At 51.6% G+C, this 18,512-nt stretch overlaps 1 protein-coding gene and 1 long non-coding RNA gene across 3 annotated transcripts in view; both read right to left on the bottom strand.

The window, feature by feature from the left end:
* PPP2R2C (protein phosphatase 2 regulatory subunit Bgamma) overlaps positions 1-18,512 on the bottom strand; it is a 135,122-nt gene that overhangs the window by 87,126 nt on the left and 29,484 nt on the right. The window lies entirely within an intron of this gene.
* LOC146400295 (uncharacterized) lies at positions 9,441-16,529 on the bottom strand. The gene is made up of 2 exons (XR_014812136.1): positions 12,900-16,529; positions 9,441-9,484 (listed from the first exon to the last, which is right to left on the bottom strand). It is a non-coding gene; the product is annotated as an uncharacterized LOC146400295 (long non-coding RNA).

Raw genomic sequence — 18,512 nt, 5'->3', positions numbered from 1 at the left:
GTCTCCTTCCCTAAGAACTAACCACGGGCAATAAAAGTGAGCCTAAGATCATTCACGGGCATGAATCAAGCGCATCCCCTGCCTCCCATCCGCCCAGCAGGCAGCAAGGTCTCACAAGGCCCAGCTGGGCTCCGAGCTGCAGTGTGGCTTCTGGTCCCAGGGACTGATGAACTTTTTCTACAACACATCAGCCACACCCCCTCCTGCGAGCCCCAGGGGCAGGGCCCTCGCTGCCTCCGGTCGCCCACCTCTCACTCCCACCCGCTCAGGTCTGGCAAGGGAACTGCGGGTGGTTGGTGATCTGCTGGGGACACCGTCACCCTTGATGGCATCCCATGCTCTTGGTTCTATGGAGGGCAGGCTGATGAAGGGAGCGGTTCCGGGGCCCTGTGGGTGGGAACGAAGAGAGTGAAGACAGAAGCCTACTGCCCCAAAAAGAGCTGGTAAAGGAGAGATGGCATGGCCACACAGTGCAAACCCTGACAGTGATGGCACGACTGAGAACCTGACACGGAAAGATGGTCACGACACTCCTGGTGCCAGGACTGCGCCCGAACGCTTAGGGCCTCACGAAACACGTGCTGAATTACGGATGGGATCATTTAGGTCAATGCGCCACCATGTTTACCAAACCCCTGCTTTCCCCAGCCCACCAACCAGCTTTGGGAGGGAGGTTGCTGCTGCCCACAGGGCTGGGCGGGGGCAGTTGATTCTCCTTAGTGGTCTTGAGGGGGGCTTCATAGGGGAGAGGTGCAGGGCCGAGGCTCTGAATAAGATAAGGAGCCTTCCTGGCAGCGGGATCGCTGGGATCGAACACTGGACGCGCAACGCCACATCTGCACCACGTGACAGAGCACAGCTCTAAAGCCGGCCTCCCCCTGTCTCCCTTCACCCCAAGCGCGCAACTAGCGGGGAGGTGGGGAGGGTAGGCACCCGGTGGGAGTGGGCTTCTCCTGTCCTGTGGATTGGTCTGTGTGTGCCTCCTTCCTACTTGGGGTGACCTCTGCAAACCGTCCGCACGGGTGGAGGGCTCAGACGGGCTCGCTGCCTCCCACGCCCATGTAGGACACATGACCTGGGATCTGCCAATCGCCTGCTTCCTGGCTAGCCCGTGACCAACCGAGCCAGTCGGGTGCTCCTGTGGTTTCCAGGCAGGTATGCTGCCCAAAGAGAATCAGTCTTAAATTCGGTGGTGGTTACAGGAGCCTTGGAGGCAACCGTGGGGTCAGGGGGCTGGTCTGGATGCTGAAAGGCAATCAAATGCTTCCAGGCTGCCATTTAAAATTCTTGCTTTCCAGCTCTACTAGTCTGCAAGCCCCAGGGGGAGCCAGGGCCCTGCCCCATTACTGGCAGTTCAGAGCACCCCCAGTTGGCACCGAGAGGCTTAGTGTTTGTGGATCACCAAGGCCTACAGCACCAGGTACTGTCACCTGCTTTGCACCAGATCCCCACTGGCTGCCGCAGACCTGGCTAGCGTGGCTCACAGGCTGATGGACCACAAACACTGGTTCTTACCAGGAACTGAATGGGCCGGCATCTCGATCTTGGCCTTCCAGCCTCTGGCACTGTGAGAGAGAAATATGTGTTGTTCAAGCTGCCCAGGCTACGGTACTTTGTGACAGCGGCCAAGCGGACTGAGACAGTGAGGCAGGGCATCTGCTTTAGCAAATCAGTGTGCCCAGAGGGCAGGGCCCCGGAATCAATACTTGAGCCTGCCTGGGGGCTGGGGGAGCTCTAGAGCCCATCAGAACCAGGTCAGGGATGGGGGCGGGCTTGCTGTTTCCCAGCCAGCACTTGCCTCGCCGCCTGGCTGGCTTAGTCCTGGGAACCAACTGAGCCTCTCTGCCCAGCCTGGGAGTATCAGGAAGCAGCTACGTGGATCAGACAGTGGCCAGTGGCCTACGGCCCTTGCAATGCATACTATTCACCTGGCAGCACCGCAGTGGGAGGAGGAGGAGTGGGGAGGTGGCCTTGGGTCCAGCTTACTTCCATGGTCATGGTCAGCTGCTAAAAAAAAAAATCCCAACCACGGGAATCCTTCCATTTGCAGGCCTGAGGTTTTTTTTTTTTTCTGCTCTGCAAGTACTTCCTGTATGCCTACTGCACGCTGGGCTCCAGGCTGAGCGTCCTAGTGTTCATGGCCTCAGGCCAGAGAGAGTCTTCAAAGGGTCTGGGACCCAGACTGGGGGTGGCCAGCTCAGTCTGCTCAGGGCCCGTGCAGGTGTTTGCTGCAGCCATTGATACCCTGCACGGCAAGAGCCGTCCTTCTGTTTCCGACATGAGGACAGTATATCCCATGCCAGCAGAGCCTGCAGTGTGCCCCCTTTGTTCCATGCCCCCTGGCAGCATTCTAAAACCCTCCGTGTCAGGGTTTGAGGACAGCAGAATGGACTACCACGGAGCAGGGCTGGATCGGCACCCTGGGAGTAGGTGCCCGATGGTACCATTGAGAAATTGTGTTCAGCCTTCTCATTTCATATAGAGAGGGGCCAACCCAAAGAGCTCGGGGGGTTGCCCCCGAGCTGGCACCTGGCAGAGTGGGATTCATGCCCATCTCTGACCGCCAGCCTGCATTTTGCCCATCTCACTGCAGGTCACTCCCACTTCCCTCTTTGGCCCAGAGCCCTGGTCTGTGCTAATGAGACCCATGCAGCTGGGCTGGGCCTGGTTTTGGTCACCCAAGCCCTGAAGCCCGGCCAAGGGCAGGTCTCTGCTGGTGCAACAGCATCCACCAGACTAAACACTTGAGCAAGTCCTGCTCACCCAGCCTTGTAGGCTTCACTGTCCTTAAGGGCCCACATGGGGAAAAGCTCATTTCAAAAGCCAATTTTAAGAATCTTTCCAGGAGTTCCTGTTATGGCTAGTATCCATGAGGATGTGGGTTCGATCCCTGGCCTCACTGGTTAAGGATTCAGTGTTGCCATGAGCTGTATAGGTTGTAGGTATAAGTTGCAGACAGGGCTTGGATCCCATGTTGCTGTGGCTGTGCTGTAGGCTGGCAGCTGCAGCTCCAATTCAACCCCTAGCCTGGAAGCCTCTATATGCTGCAAGTGTGGCCCTAAAAAAAAAAAAAAATCTTTTCCATGGGCCTGAAACCAAGCTGAAACCTGGCACATACCACAGAGAATGCACCTGGGGGGGTGCTGGTGGTCCTGCACTAAGCTGCTAACACAGGGAGATGACTCTTGGGGTAGAACAGAACAGAGCAGAGGTCCAAGAAAAGAAAATCTGACCTGGACACAGCCTGTGCCAGTGGATGCCCAAGGAGGTGAGGGTGAAGCTGGAAGCCCTGTCACTTTCGCTCTGTACTCAAGGGGCTCGGAGGATCAGGATGAGTTTCGTGGGCCCCTGCTGTATGCCTGGTGGCTAGAACAGACAAATACTTAATAAATGTTTGTTGAATGAATAAAAGAACGGAGCTGGAGAACAAAGGCTCAAAAAGTTCAGCACCTTGGTGCTCAATGAAGCCTGAGAAATACTAGCAGGGCAATTGCTCCCAACTAACTCAACAACCGGATCTTTGGTGCTGCCATTTGCCAGGGGTTCCCACTGGGCCTGGGTGACCCCATAGTCCAGGGGCTTATTTGGTTCTGTTGGAGGGGGTTGGGGGACAGGGAAGAGACCAATGTCACAAAGCTACCTGCGACTCCACCATCAAGGTCAGGGCCACCATTTTTCTGGTCCAGAAACCACGTCTTAGAGCAGGTGGAGCTGATCAGCAGGCCTAAAGGCCTGACTCATCTGGACAAACATACAAGATACTGATATAATGGCATGTAGAAGGTTAGTTCCTGGGCTAGGAACTAACCTGGGACCCCCACCACAGCAGTGACCTGAGCCACGGCAGGGACAGTGCTGGATCCTTAACCTGCTGAGCCACCAGGGAGGTCCTTAATTTTCAATTCTAAGCTAATGCTTCACATCCCTTAAATTACTGTCTGGCTCAAATCAGATAATCAATAATCAATCAACAGCAAATTCCAGGCCCTTGTACCCAGAAGGAAGATAATAATGCAGATCAAAAGCCTCACTCAGATGGGTTTTCGTTTCTTGTTTTTTGTCTTTTGTTTTTCAGGGCCACACCCACAGCATATGGAGGTTCCCAGGCTAGGGGTAGAATTGGAGCGACAGCTGCCGGCCTACACCACAGCCACAGCCACAGCCACTCGGGATCCGAGCCATGTCTGTGACCTACACCACAGCTCATGGCAACGCCGGATCCTTAACCCACTGAGCAAGGCCAGGGATCGAACCTGCGTCCTGATGGATGCTAGTCGGGTTCATTAACCACTGAGCCACGACGGGAACTTCCAAGATGGGTTTTCGTGGAGGCTGGCAAAGAGGAAAACCACTGGAAGCATCAGCAACGCATTTTCAGAGGAGACTTATAGGTAAGCAGTTGAGTCTGATGATAAATTCCAGCACCATCGATCAGAATTACAGCCGAGAGTCCTCGGTTACCAACAGCACAAGGTACCCGGCAGGCCTTACGGCTGCCCTAAATCAAACACAGGGCAGAACACACCGCCTTGCTCCGTCTTGCTTCTCGCTTTCTGTAATAAGAAAGCTCTGACAGGGATGAAAAGCCAAATTTATGACCCGCCTCATACTGTTTAGCCAGCTCCTTGGAGCTTTATTGTGGGCTGACGCCATGGACACCAATTCCTGATCGAACAGAGTTCGCTGTCGGAGGAGAAACAAGCATCCAGTCGTGTCCAAGAAGAGAGGGTCTGAGAGCGCAGGCTGGCCCCCAGGGGTGTGGAGTGAGGGCCAGCTGAGCCCCCACAGCGTCCGAGACGGCCCGGGGCCCGCTCTGGAGAAGGCCTGCTCCACCCGGAGGCCCGGAGAGGCCAAATGCCCTGCCTGGGGTCACACATCACATCCACAGGGGCCTGGCCCCCAGCTGGCATGTTCCAGTTTCATGATCTTAGGAGGCTACCCAGGGCCTCGTGTCTGGGACAAGAGCAAACTTGGGGACGGGGACATTTAGGAAGGGACCCTTGAATCATTTCCTTTGCCACCATGAGCTGTGTTTTCCCCAGCACCAACAGGCAGGAAAGTTGCCAGGGCTATGGCCTTGATAGTGCTTCATGGCTGCCACCTGCACTGTCTTACTGGAAAACTCTATGGGGGAGTTCCTGTCGCGGCTCAGTGGTTAAGGAACCTGGCTACCATCCATGAGGACACGGGTTCGATCCCTGGCCTTGTTCAGTGGGTTAAGAGTCCAGCATTGCCGTGAGCTGTGGTGTAGGTCACAGATTTCGGCTTGGATCCTGCATTGCTGTGGCTGTGGTGTAGGCCGGCAGCTAAAGCTCCAATTCCACCCCTAGGCTGGGAACCTCCATATGCCACGGGTGCAGCCCTAAATAGACAAAAGCCAAAAAAAAAGAAAGAAAACTCTATAGGGAGAAGGGCCCTGCCATCATCCAGATGTCCCAGAAAGAAGCCAAGGCCCAGAGAGGTGAAGCAAGTTCCCTGGGGCCACACAGCCTGCACCCACATGGCCCCTAAGGCCACGCTCCTTCTGCACCACCTCTACTGCCTCGTTTCAGCGCAGTGCCGAAGGGGGCCGCAGGTCCAGGAAGAGAGAGGGGACTCCCTTGTGTGACACTCCCTCCTCCGCAAGTCCTGGCGAGAACTGGTTTGCAGGGTCTCGGTGTGAGGCCCAAAGCCAGAGGGTCCCCACTATACTGAACACCCCGACCTCCCAGTGACCCTCCTGCAGACAGGGGTAGAACAATAGTGGCCACTGGCCAGCGTAAAATGTCTCTGATAGGTTCACTTAGAAAATTCAGGCCAATTTTGCAATCTGTCATTTCTTTGCCAAATTCCAACTTTGCAGATACTTATCGCTTTTTTTGTTGGTTTTTTTTGTTTGTTTTTTAATGTAAAATATTAGAGGTGCTGTTACAGCTGGCCACTGGGCCACTTGTCCCCCTTTGAGAAGCATGGCTTAAGGAACCCAGGCATGGAGGGAGGGTGCCTGAGATTCTAGATGACAGATTCTGTTCCGTTTTCAAGGCCGGGAACCAGCGCGACCTCGTCGGGGGGAGAGGAATTCTGAACGAAGGGAGGGTCTGAAAGGCAGCCAGGACTGTGCTGGCAAACATTTAACAACCGGCCGGGCCCTGAATCGTGCATCTGCCCACATCCCATGGGGTGACTACTCCTAGCGGGGCCGATTTCAAACTACCAGCAAGCTCGGGAGCGGGCACACAACTGAAGCTTTGGCAGCTGGCGCTCCCCCACGAGTACGAGCCCCACTCACCGCTGGCGGAGGCCCACCTCCCGGATGAAATAAGCCAGGGCCACAGGGGCGTCCAAAGGCCTCCACATCGCAGGCTCACAGCGGTGCAGCCCCACACCTGCAGCCACGATCGCCCCGCCTGGAACCCCTGCTGACACCTCCTCAACGAACCACTTTCACTCCCATCTTCCTCTCTGGGTCAGCTTCTGGGGACCCTCTGAGAGAGCCTGGAGCCCCAAGATCTCAAGCCTGCCGCTGACACTGTCCAGCTGTGCGATCTTAGGGTGTAAGATGGGCTGGCGTTTAACTGGCACTTCCAGGCTGCTAGGTCCCTTCCTCCTTTGCCTGCTCTGAGCCACATCCTCCAGGGACCTTGCCGAGCTCAGGCTTGGCCAGGTCCCCAGCCCTGCCTTCCACAAACCACAGATCGGCCCCGGGAGGATCTGCAGGCAGCCCCCCCCACACCCAAACGCACTTCTATCTCTGTAGCAAAACATCTGGGGAAAAAAAAAAAACAGCCACACAAAAGGGATAAATAAACACTGTAAATCAATTTAAGACATCAACTGAGGAAGGGTTTCACTGCCAAACAAGTTACAAAATATCGTGTGGCTTTTGGAGCTTTCTGATCTAAAATACTGTTGAATGGGTGCCTATATGTGCAGCTGCGGGAGTTTTTCTATCCTATTTACCCAGAAAGGGACTGGCCGGGCAGCAGGCCTGCGACAGCTTTCACATGTCTACACGGTGGCAAATTCCCTTCCAATGAATTTTTTTTTTTTTTTTTTTTTTTTTTTTTTGTCTTTTGTCTTTTTTGTTGTTGTTGTTGCTATTTCTTGGGCCGCTCCCGCGGCATATGGAGGTTCCCAGGCTAGGGGTTGAATCGGAGCTGTAGCCACCGGCCTACGCCAGAGCCACAGCAATGCGGGATCCGAGCCGTGTCTGCAACCTACACCACAGCTCACGGCAACGCCGGATCGTTAACCCACTGAGCAAGGGCAGGGATCGAACCCGCAACCTCATGGTTCCTTGTCGGATTCGTTAACCACTGCGCCACGACGGGAACTCCCCTTCCAATGAATTTTGCTCTTGTTTTTTGCCTCGGATGGCGGTGTATGTGCCTCCCCATGTCTCCACCCACCTCGCTACACCGATATCATGAGACTTCTAGATCTCTGCAGATCCGAGGGGTGTCCTATTCATGCATTAAAACCCAGCAAAGCAGCCTCCGCGGGCTGCCTCCTGACTCCCAGGGTGAGCTGGGTGTCCCCTCTCCAGACCTGCCTGGCCATGGCTGGTCTGCTCACAGGCTGACGCATCCTTGGGCTGAGCGGAATATAGGCGCCAATTGCAGACTCTTGAGTTCAACCACGGACACGGTACTGACAACAGCTAACTTGACGGTGCTCATCATGTGCCAGGTTCTGTCCCAATTATTTCGCTTAAATCAATTCATGTAATTGACACTACCACCCGCGGAGGTAGTGTCTTAGCCCATTGGGGATGCTATTACAAAAATACCATAGGCTGGGTGGCTTAAAAACACAAACATTTATTTCTAGTGAGTCTGTGGGCCGGGACGTCTAATTCAAAGCGTGGTGAGGCCCACATCTGCAGAGACAGCTGGCTTTTCCCTATAACTGCACGTGGTGGAAGGGACAAGCCAGCTCCAGAGTCTCCTGGACAAGACACTGTCCCATCATCAGGGTTCCGCCCTCAGGACCTCATTAGCTCCCAAACGCCCCAGCTCCTGACAGCATCACCTCGGGAGTTAGGATTCAACATACCTCTTTGGGGAGAAGACAAACACTCCATTAACTCCATTACGTTAGCATTAATCATTTAATTAATTAATCTTGTAATTAATCTTTTAATTAACCAATCATTATGCACCAAGAGCATTATCATTAACTCCATTATTCACGTCTGAGATCCTCAGAGGTGAAGAAACTGGCCCAAGGTCCCATCGAGCACGTGGACCAATCCAGACCAGCTGACTCCAGAGCTTAGGGTCTAACCTCTCTCTCTAAGCTGTGCGGCCTTTGGTTACACGAGGGGTGTTACAGAACTAACAGTGAAAGCGAGTCTCCCTAACACCCTTCTCCCTCTTCCGCCAGGGCTTCCTGCCTGGTGGTTCGCACGGTTAACAGTTTCAGGTGTATTATCCTGTTAGAGATATTCCACGCACCAGCGATCAGAAGATACCACCTTTTCAAACTTTTTCTTAAGTTTCATGGCCACACCCGCAGCACACGGTCGTTCCCAGGCCAGGGACTGAATCCAAGCCACAGCCACGGTTGCAGCAACGCCAGATCCTTCGAACCCACTGCACCAGACTGGGCATCGAACCTGTGCCTCCACGGCAACCTGAGCCACTGCAGTCAGAGTCTTCACCCACTGCGCCCCAGCGGGAACGCCATAAGGTACCATATCTTGATCATAAAGTGTCACAGATCACCCAGGCCTCTGCGCCCTTCCCATTTCCCCTGAAGAGTCTCAGACATGGTTCCCTATGGACGTACATCGGCTGTCTCGTTCCTTTCACTGCTGTGCATTATCATATTCTGGAATGATTTATTTACCTGGTTCCTCTTGGCAGTCATCACAGCCTTTGCCATCTCCTCGCATGACCACCCAAATGCTAAGACGGATCTCATGGACAGACGCCCCCTCTCACTTGTGTGAGTGCCTGATTCGATAATGGTTCAAAGGGAAACTTTGAGTCGTGAGTTCCTGCTTCCTCTACATGCTCATCACTGCAGTGTATTCTCAAATAGCTTGGGGAGGTCCCCTGGTGGCTCAGCAGGGCACAAACCAACTAGTATTCATGAGGATGCGGCTTTGATCCCTGGCCTCGCTCGGTGGGTTAAGGAACTGGCATTGCCAGGTCACAGATGTGGCTTGGATACAGGGTGGCTGTGGCTGTGGTGTAGGCCGGCACCTACAGCTCAGATTTGACCCCTAGCCCGGGAACCTCCTCATGCCCCCCCAAAAAAGCAAAAAAAAAAAAAGATATCTTGTACTTTATCTATTTAATAGACGAAAATGGTGTCTCATTTCAACTTGCAATTTTCTTTTTTTTTTTTTTTGTCTTTTTGCAATTTTCTTATGATGTGTGAGGGTGAGTACATCTTTTTACGTATTTGTAAAAGTATCTCTATTTCCTTTTGTTTTCATCTCCTTTATTTTCCTATTGAATTCTTGGAAGGTATTCTTTTTTTTTTTTTTTTTTTTTTGCTTTTTAGGGCCACACCCAAGGCATATAGAGGTTCCCAGGCTAGGGGTCGAATCGGAGCTACAGCTGCCAGCCTCCACCACAGCTCACAGCAACTCCAGATCCTTAACCCACTGAGTGAGGCCAGGGATCAAACCCATTCATGGACACTAGTTGGATTCATTTCCGTTGCACCACAATGAGAACTCCCCTTGGGGGGGGGTATTCATTTTGATTTATAAGGAAATGAGTCCTTTCTCTGTAACGTCTTTGTGTTGACCTTATCATATCAGTATTTCCTCAGTCACTCACTGTATTCTTCTTCAGTCCATAAACTCAAATCATATTTGGGAAATGCTACTTGGCCATAAAAAAGAATGAAATATTGCCACTTGCAGCAACATGGACGGACCTAGAAATTATCGTACTGAAGTATGAAATAGGCCAGAAAAGAAAGACAAATATTATGTCATTTATATGTGGAATCTAAAAAAGACAAATGAACTTACTTACGAAACAGACTCAGAGACATAGAAGAAAAAACTTTATGGCAACCAAAGGGGAAAGAGAGAGCTAAGGGATAAATCCGGAATTTGGGATTAACAAATACACACTACTGTATAAAACAGACAAACAGCACGGTCCTGCTGTATAGCACAGGGAACTATACTCAGTGTAATAACTTATAATGGAAAAACAATCTGAAAAAGAATATATATATATATTTGATCTCTGCTGTACACCTGAAACTAACACCATATATTGTAAGTCAATTATACTTCGATACAAAAATCTTATATTTGGAAAGTTTTCTTGAATGATATTGACATGTAAAATTTTTAATTATGTCCATTCTCATCTTCAGAGCCACCAATTATGTGTAGGTTGGATCCCCTTCTGCCTTCTGTGTCACCACTGTTCTCCTCCCGTATCCTTTCGTTGCTTGTATGAATTTGCCCTGCTTTTCCCCACCCTGTTTCCAGCTCTCTCTCTGTGTCTCCTGCATTTCCTGTCGTGATAGCTCCACTGGGGCTCCCCCGTTGTAGGGTTTGCGTTCCAGCCCTTCTAGCTCACCAAGGTCGGCTGTATCAGGTTTTCATCCTCTTCTGCGTTCTCGAGTCTCAACGCCATGTTTTTGCTTGATGGGTGGGCCTGCCTCCAGTACTTCTTAATTCGAGACATGATGTACAGCTGGAATGTTCACCTGCGTTGTGGCGATATTTTTCTCATACGTATTCTTCACCCATTATGTTCTTGGTTTTTCAGGGAAACTCAGTATAGAGCCTGTGCTGGTTCCCACCGACGTGACTCACCTTTGCATGAGGTAAGCTCTTCCTTAGCCATCAACCTACAAGAGGCTCCTGTGCGAGAGAGTCCAAAAAGTGGGACAGCTCTTATGACGTGGGGTGGGAGTAAAGGTCAGTTCTCTCAGCCCAAACTTTTCTGGGCAAAAAACAGAGGCTGCAGGCCTGCACCCCATACAGCCTCTTTTCCCTGCCCTGTCTCCCCAGGAGATGCTTCTAGAAACTATGGTTTGTCCATGTCAGACCATGGTCAGCCCAGACCTGTCTGCTTTTACTTAGTTTAAAACTGGATGTGACAGATGAATGTTTATAGAAAATGTGACGTGATACATATACGTGTGTGTGGGTATATATATAATGGACTATTATACAATATAATGTAATATATTAATAATATAATGGAATATTATTCAGCCTTTAAAAAGGAGGAAATCTGACCATTTTTTGACAGCATGGATGGACTTAGAGGGCATTATGCTAAGTGAAATAAATCAGACAGAGAAAGACAAATACTTTATGATCTCGCTTATATGTGGAGTCTTAAAAAAAACCAAACGAACTCAGCGATACAGAGAACATACTGGTGGTTGCCAGAAACAGGGGGTCGAGGGCGGGCAAGGTGGATGAAGTGGTTCCAAGGTGCACACCTTCAGTTGTAAAATCAACAAGTCACGGGGACAGCAGGGTGACCATGGCTAACAGCCACAGGATAAACCTGAAAGTCGCTCAGAGAGCAGCTTTTAAAAGTTGCATCATAAAAAAAAAATTGTAACTCTGTGTGGTGATGGACATTAGCCAGACTTAGTGTGGTGGTGATTTCCCAGTGTACACAAATATGGAATCACCGTGTTGTACGCCTGAAACGAATATCCTGCATGTTGCTTACCTCTCGATTAAAAACCAAACTCTGCGGGTGGGGGCTCCTGTGCCCGCGGGGGCACACGGTCCTGCTCCATTAAAGGGGCTGCAGGGTGTGCCCCCTGTGGGCACCACACAGGATGTGGAGAGTCTGGCTCTCGCTCTGTCCGTGCTCCCCTGTAGCCAGGCCTATGCTCTGCCTCTGGGCTCTTTCTGTACCCATTTTGGACCGACTGAACCTCCCCATGCAGGAGGCTCCAGGGGCTCTGCTTTCCGCATTGATGGCATCTGCATTTGCACCCGTGACTTCGGGATAACTTCCACGAGGAGAAAAGGGAGACGCTGTCTTTCCTCGGTCTTTTGACTAGAATTCCCTGAGCCAGGCTTTGAACATGGGTCATCTGGGCTCCAACCCAGACTGTTTCCTTTGCCCCACAAGGACTCTATCATATAGATCTGGGGCATGTCTTCTTTCTTTCTTTCTTTTTTTTTTTTTTTTTTCATTTTGTAAAGTTTTATTGAAGCATAGTTGATGTGTAACGTCGTGATTATTGCTGCTGTGCAACAAAGTGATTCTGCTCCCCGTATACACACATCCATTCTTTGTCAGAGTCTTTTCCCACATGGACACCACAGACTATTGGGGAGAGTCCTGGGTGCTAGACAGCAGGTCCCCAGTGGCCAATCATTCCAGAGACCACAGCATAAAGGACCAGAGGGTAAAACATTCTCGGCTTTGCAGGCCTCACTGTCTCTGTCACAGCTCCTCGCTCTGCTGCGATAGCAGGAAAGTACCAGACCGTCCCTGAACCAATCGCTATGGCTGCGTTCCATTCAAACTTCATTTATAGAAATAGGAGGAAGTCCAGGGGACGGTGGTTCACCAACCTCTGTACAGACTACAAAGCAGAGGCCGCAATGGGGGTTGCAAATGCCCAAGCTGGGCTTTAAGCCCAAATGTTTTAAGACTTCTTAGGGAACATTTGAAAATGGAAAGGCCTGGAGTTCCCATCGTGGCGCAGCGGAAACGAATCTGACTAGGAACCAAGAGGCTGCGGGTTTGATCCCTGGCCTCGCTCAGTGGGTTAAGGATCTGGTGCTGCCGTGAGCTGTGGTGTAGATCGCAGGCACAGCTTCGATCCTGTGTTGCTGTGGCTGTGGTGTAGGCTGGGGGCTGTAGCTTCAATTCAACCCCTAGCCTGGGAACCTCCATATGCCACGGGTGCGGCCCTAAAAAGCAAAATAAATAAAAATGAAAAATCGTTGCAATTCTCACTTTAAAAATTTTTTAAAAATGGAAAGATCTGATATACAAACCCCAACTTCCTATTTCTTTTCAGAAATTATAAGAACTGGCCACTCTGGGGTCCTACAAGGCTATGCTCACCAGCAGGCCACAGTCCCCGCCACTGTCTCCCTAGCACACCTGGATGTCACCCTGCCAGTCCCGGCATCACACTGCAGTCTTTCTTACACACTTTGTACTCTGCTCATTGACACGGCCTGCCTGGCTTCTTTGGGCATCCCAGTTTAACGGCCACCAAGGTGAAGGTCAGGCATCCTGCTCCATCTCCTCCAAACAGTTGGTCAAGCGCCACGCCTGGCTGTCAAGAAACACAACTGGAATTGCTCAGAAGTAAATGACACCTCTGGCTTAGGCCATCCCGCTAGCCTGCTGGTAACAGGAGAGCTGAGACATAAGGGCTAAACAAAACCTCTGGAGTTCATCGAGCACAACCCCTTCCTTCTTTTTTAAAACATGCTTTTTATTTTTTCCATTATAGTTGGTTTACAGTGTTCTGTCAATTTTCTACCGTACAGCAAACTGTACATATATACGTTCTTTTTCTCACATTATCCTCCCTCAGGCTCCATCACAAGTGTCTAGATCTAGTTCCCAGGCTCTACAGCAGGATCTCACTGCTTAGCCAACCCTCTTCCTTTGAAAGATGGGGAACTGGGGCTCAGAGAGGAGTAGGACGTGGCCGGAGTCGGAGGAAACTGGGATCGATCAGAGCGCTGGTCAAGTGTCTCCTCCTCCGGGACTCTGTCATTTATAAATCCACTGGGCCCCTTTCTTCACAACGAAACTCAATCAAGGCAAAGAGGAGAAGCAGAAGGCGTCCTGCCTCTTGCCATCTGTCTCCCCTGTTTACTGAAACATACTTGTAAAAACTCAGGAATATGCCTGGAACATAGTGCACAGAGAAAGGCGCAGCAGCCCAAGGTGGGTCTCAACCTCCCCGCCCTCCTGGGACTATGACAGGTGCTGTCACTCAAGCCCTGCGGGAGCAGCCCTTCGAGCACCTCGTGGCTTCCCCACCTCTGCTGTCTGCTCTTTCATATCTTGCTCATCGACCCTTCATGACAAACCTGTACAGACAAACTGCCTTCCCTTTGGTGTAAGTCAATTGCAGTCTCCTGCCTCTACCAGGAGCTTTTCTCATCGTGACAGAACCACGCACCCTGGGAAGGGGGGGGAGGGTAATATTTTGGTTTGTTTTTCTTCTTTCAACCTTCAGGACTCAATAGCTCTGCTGTTGGCTTAGCTGACGTTTTAGCAGGTTTTCTGGAAGGCAAAGGGTCTGCATTTCACAGGACTCTGCCCGAATTCTCATAAAACCTCGCTCCTCCATCTTTTCGCGTCCCAAGCAAGTGGGTTAACAGTCCTGAGGCAGAGCCCTGTCACAGCCGCCTCGAGCCTGCATTTAATCCTGCCGCTTGCCGTTGTCCTGCTACTCCTGCGGCTTGTGCAAAGCAAATCAGGTCATGCACGATTCGCAAAGAGAAGAAGGATGTTGGTATAATGCGAAAGTCGGAGTGGCTCAAACATGATTTGTCTTGGCGAGTTAAGGTTTTGTGCCAGCCCGTGGAAGCGGCTACACGCGAAAGAGACTGCAGGCTGCACACGGCAGCTTCAGAAGAACACGGCGCAGGACACCGGGCCACGGCCCTCCCGTCTGCCTCGCGGCTCCGTCTGGAAGCGTTGGCGGCCGATGCGCTGTTCTGTACTTGGGACTTGCTTCCACCTACACGTCAGCTCCCTCCTCTACAACCCTTTCCGTCAAAAGACCGTTGCTTTTTTTTTTATTAATGATTTTTATTTTTTCCATTATAGCTGGTTTACAGCATTCTGTCAATGTTCCACTGCACAGCAAGGTGACCCAGTCACACATACACGTGTACATTCTTTTTTCTCACATTATCCTGCTCCCCAGATACAGTTCCCAGGGCTACACAGCAGGGTCTCACTGCTTGTCCATTCCAAGGGCCGTAGTTTGCATCTATTAACCCCAAATTTCCAGTCCATCTCACTCCCTCCCCCTCCCCCTCGGCAACCACAAGCCTGTTCTCCAAGTCCATGAGTTTCTTTTCTGTGGAAAGGTTCATTTGTGCTGTATATTAAATTCCAGATATAAGTGATATCATATGGTATCTGTCTTTCTCTTTCTGACTTACTTCACTCAGGATGAGAGTCTCTAGTTCCATCCATGCTGCTGCAAATGGCATTCTTTTGTTCTTTTTGATGGCTGAGTAGTATTTCACTGTGTACACATACCGCATCTTCTTCATCCGTTCATCTGTCCATGGATATTCAGATTGCTTCCATGCCAAAGATCTTTGGCTTTTATCTTCAAAGTAAAATTATAGAATCGCTGGAATATTTATTTATTAGGAATGTAGAGTGTGTGTGTGTGTGTGTGTTTAAAAGAGCTGTGCTAGATGTTTATCGGCGTGTTACTGTTTTGTTAGTGTTTGGTTAGATGCTTCGTGGTACTCCAGTGGTCCACCCCACCCGGCCTTATTCTGCCCATCAGCCCGGATGCTGGTAGCACACCATTCCGAGATGAAGAGGTTTTCTGGAAATGCATATATCCGGCTCAAGCAGAAACCTCTGCACTTAGCTTCATAGTTAATTTTTTGATTTGGGCCGGATTTGTTGGTTTTCTGTTTATGACCGCGGGTCCATTTCTAAAGAAGACTATTAAGTGAATCAAGACGAGTGGCACACAGGCGGTCCCTGGCCCGCTACAGTTTAGGGGGTAGAAACCTGACATCGTGTCATGTGGGCACAGAGCGAACGCAGCAGGTCACGAGGGCAATCAGAGCACCTCAGGGCAGATCACACGGGGCCTTCCCCGCTGAGTCCCTCAACAGCGCCAGGGAGGTGGCGAGAGCTGAATAAATGGTGTTTGCCACTACGACCGCCACACACGTTTCTAGAAAGGGCAAGAGTGAAATATAGAGGATGTTTCCCTCTTGAAACAGGCAGAAGGGCCCGTGGTGAGATTCACGAGCAACAGCAAAGGCAGTTCAAACAAATCTGCTTTGCATTAACCCTGCATAAGCAGTGGTTTGCCGGCATCAGCAGAAATGACTGATTACTCTAGTCTGAAGCCTAAAAAGATAAAGAATTAGATTTATTATAAATGCAAGGATGTGCACTCTTACAGAGATGACTTGTTCTGCAGTTTGTGACGTGCCCTGATTTATGCTGCCGCGTTCACACGGGGCTGCTTTTCAGTTTCTAATGCTCTAAATGAGACATGGTTTAAAAGGAAAATTAGAAATCTAACTTTAGCATGAGTCAAAATAGCTCATTTCCAACCCAGAAGAGCACAGATGAAAAGTATTAAATAAAAAAAAATGGAGTGCCTGTCGTGGCGCAGTGGAAACGAATCTGACTAGGATCCATGAGGTTCTGGATTCGATCCCTGGCCTCACTCAGTGGGTTAAGGATCCAGTGTTCCCATGAGCTGTGGTGTAGGTCACAGACATGGCTTGGATCCCTCGTGGCTGTGGCTGTGGTGTAGGCAGCTGTAGCTCTGGTTTGACCCCTAGCCTGGGAACTTCCATATGCCACAGATATGGCTGTACAAAAAGAAAAAAAAAAAAAAAAAAAAAAAAAAGACAGAGAAAAGAAAAGTATCTTTCTTTTCATTTTTTTCTAAATTAGGGAGACATGATCTGGGCTGATGGTGCCTCTGGTCACAGCGGGGCCCTGGGTCCACTCCCATTCCCTGGAAAGTCTGGAAATCTCCCTCCCACCCTCCTGCCTCCAGGCTCCCCCAGCTGGTCCACGTCTTCCCCCGGTCCAGAGAGATCTTCCTAAATTGGGAATCTGACACTCACACTCCTGCTTTAATACCTCTGACAGACAGCAGGCTGTTCCTCCAGGGCCGCACCCACGGCACATGGAAGTTTCCAGGCTGGGGGTCCAGTCGGAGCCTCAGCTGCCAGCTTACGCCACAGCCGCAGCAACGCCAGATCTGAGCCGCATCTGCAACCTACACCACAGCTCGCAGCAACACCAGATCATTCAACCCACTGAGCGAGGCCAGGGATCAAACCCAAGTCCTCATGGATACTCATCGGATTTGTTACCACTGAGCCACAACGGGAACTCCTATCTCACCCAGGGGCCATCACCTCCACCCAGCCGGCCCTCTCTTTTCACTTCACTGCCTGGAAAACTTGCTTATCTCTCAGAACCAGCTCAAGGACCACTGCTCCCTCCCTCCGACATTGCACAGAGGTCTCAGCCCTGTGGTCCCATCCTTCCTAGAACTCATCAGGAGGACCCTGTAGTTGTCTCTTTGTCCAGTGGCCCTTCCCTCCGAAGCTACTTCCCCGGGCCAGGCCAGGAGGGCCTAGCCATCGCTAGTCCCCAGTGCCTAGCAGGGGGTCAGCCAACAACTGCAAAGCAGTCCACGCTGGATGCGTAGACAGATGGACTGGCGAGCAAATGTCCCACAGATTCCTTTGGGGGGAAGAGCTCAGAAAAGTCTATCTACACTTACAGCTTCATGGCTAAACCATCCGTCCCACGTCCTGGAGAGCTCAGCCAGAATCCCAATCCCATAAATGGGAAAGCAGAAACAGGGAAAACCAGAGTCCTGCCACATTCTGTCCCCCTGGGCCAGGGATCCACAGGATGGGTGTGGGAGGGACAGAGCAGCAACTTCTTAGGGGAGGTCCAAGCCCCCAGGCACCACAGCACTGACCAGAGGGTGGCTTACAGGGACGGGAAAACAGGCTGGATGTAATAGGGCCAATTCTTGAAACCCCATGTGGTCCCTGGGGCCCAGCCAATGGGGAGACACGAGGCAGCATCCCCGCCTGTCCCTGGCGCTATCCGTGGTGCTGACTCCCAGCCTCCAGTTCAGCCCCTGGTCTCACATTTGCCTCCCCACCTGGCATTGCTTCAGAGCCTCCTGGCACGGCTGGCAGCCACGGCCTGGGTCCTATCTCATGTATTTCCCTGAACTTCCCCCTGAGTGTCTTGACCTCTTTGCTTCCCTGCAGATGAGGCTGCGTCCAGAAGCGGGTGGGCGCTGACGCAAGGATTGGACAGGAAGTGATGAGGACGTGTTTCCAGGAAAACCGAGGAAGTGTCGGGAGTGGGACCAGGACAGAACGAGGGCTGAGAGGGGAGTGAGACCAAGAAAAGTCCCAAGGGAGGCGACTTCGGCTCGACCTTGGAGCTCTGGGGAAAATACAGGTCCCCCGTCAGGGTGTCCCAATTAGGGGCGGGAAGGGGCTGGGGCATGTGGGCCACCAGAGCTGCCAGGCATTGAGTGAGGGCTGCCCCTCAGGGGACACAGGTCCCCAGGGCCTTTGAGGTCCCCAGCACACAGGCAAAGGGGGCTCTGGCAGCCTGAGGGAGACCCAGGTGGGCTCTGGAAGAGAAAGTACTTCAGGGGTCCTTTGCATGAAAACAACACAGGGGTCACAGGCAGAGGCTGGATGACCTTGGCCACAGCCCCCACCTCCCATCTCACGTTCCTGCCCCCTCCACCCCGGTGCTGAGGCTTCACACCCTAACTCCGGACTCCCACTCAGCGAAGCCCTGCCAGGGCCCGCCGGCCGCAGGGGAAAAACCCAGTCT

This window comes from Sus scrofa, chromosome 8 (genome assembly GCF_054392235.1).
Source record: "Sus scrofa isolate SSC_HxYL_T2T_F1_AM1 chromosome 8, Sscrofa_HxYL_maternal_Yorkshire_Landrace_v2.0, whole genome shotgun sequence".
NCBI lineage: Eukaryota > Metazoa > Chordata > Mammalia > Artiodactyla > Suidae > Sus > Sus scrofa.
This window is presented reverse-complemented; position numbering and strand designations above follow the sequence as displayed.